This window comes from Camelus bactrianus, chromosome X, assembly GCF_048773025.1.
Source record: "Camelus bactrianus isolate YW-2024 breed Bactrian camel chromosome X, ASM4877302v1, whole genome shotgun sequence".
NCBI classification, from domain to species: domain Eukaryota; kingdom Metazoa; phylum Chordata; class Mammalia; order Artiodactyla; family Camelidae; genus Camelus; species Camelus bactrianus.
Genome location: NC_133575.1, coordinates 18,478,688 through 18,480,610, shown reverse-complemented (window position 1 = coordinate 18,480,610; position 1,923 = coordinate 18,478,688).

The window sequence follows — 1,923 nt, the reverse complement described above, 5'->3', positions numbered from 1 at the left end:
ACCACCTGCCATGCTGCGAGAGTGAGCTTGCAAGCACATCCCTTTGGAAGCAGCTCCTTTCCCTGCCTGGCATCTTGACTGTAACTTCATGAGAGACCCTGAACCACAACCACTCCGCTAAGCGGCTCCTGGACTCCTGACCCACATGAATGTTCACAGTTTATTCTAATAAATGTTCATTGTTTCCAGCTGTTAACTTTGTGGATGATTTATTATGCAGTAATAGTTAACTAATCTACAAGCCCTCTGGATGATCCTGACACAGGCTCAAGTGTGAGAACCAGTGTCCTGCGCTTTGTACTCTAAACCAGCGCCCAATTCCTGCTTGTTAATGCCTCAGACCTCAGCAAAGTCATCACTTAAACATCAAGGGAGGCTTTCCTTGACCATAAGGCTATGCATTCCCCGTGCTATATGGTTTCCTGATTCTCCGTGCCTCCCACTGTAACACTCAAAACACTCTGTTATAGGTTGATTAATGCCCATCTTTGGCACTAGACGTCAGTCCTGTGACCACTGGGCCCAGGTCTGGCTTATTCACTGCTTCATCCTCAGTGCCCAGCATAAGTACCAAACACTACTTAGGTTCACAACAAATATTGAGTAAATAAATGAAAACCAACGACAGTAACAAAACCTACCCCAAATCACATCCCTTCCAATCAGCTCTCAATGAAGAACAAAGGCAGGGGTAGAGTTCTGAGTAATTCACACAATAATGGACATTTTATTAAATTATGATTTGATAAAACAAAAGCCAAAATCCAAAGTGGAGTAGAACAGATGAAGAAAAAAATAACCTCTGATTGTCGTAAAAAAAAAAAAAATAATAACCCCTGATTGTCTCATCATCAATCACTGGTTGGTGGATCGTGTCATAAAATGTCTTCACTATCACTTGATTTAATGAAATCCTAGTCTCCCTGTCTTTTCTTCCTCTTTCTCTCTTCACTCTCAGCTAACATTTTTTGAGCACCTGCTGTGTGCTCTGTGAAAGTACCTACCCGTGTTGTCTCTTCACAGTAAATCTGAGGGGTGAATATTATCCTCATTTTACAGGTGAGTGAACTAAGACACAGAAAGGTTAAAATAATTTAAGATTACACAGCTTGCAAATGGCAGCACAGATTCAAATCCAGGTCTTCTGACTCCCAATTCTATGTTCTTCCATAATACCAGCCTGAATTGTTTTTAATAGATGTTTTTAAAAAATCATTTTTAGGTTCATCGCAAAACTAAGTGGAAAGTGAGTTCCTACAAACCTGTACCTTCCCCCTGCACACAGCCTCCCCCAACATCAAAACCCCCCACCAGAGTGGTACCTTTGCTACAATTAGTGAACCTACACTGACACATCATTATCAACCAAAGTCCATAGTTTACTGTTCACTCCTCGTATTGTACATTCTATGGGTTTGGACAAGAGGACTGCTCTAAAAATCCTCTGTGCTCTGCCTACACACCCCTCCCCTTCCCCCAGCCCCTGGGAACCACTGATCTTTTTACTGTCTCCATAGTTTTGCTTTTTCCAGAATGTCATATAGTTGGAATCATACAGTATGTAGTCTTTTCAGATTGCTTCTTTCACTTCACAATATGCATTTAAGATTCCTCCATGTCTTTTTGTGGCTATGATAGCTCATTTCTTTTTAGGTCTGAATAATATTCCATTGTCTGGATGTAGCATAGTTTATTTGTCTATTCACCTCTTGAAGGAAATTTCAGTTGCATGCAAGATTCACTAGCCCACCTTTTGATTTTAAAAGTGGAAAGTTAGAGTGTGAAGATGAGTGAACTAGAGGAGCAAGAACTACTTCAGTTTTACTAAATTTATATCTTCAATCAAATATGTGTGTGATTGGGAGCAGTAGCTCTATTCTCCCAAGTGCCCAGATTCTTGAATTTTTTGACAAACTGTCTTAG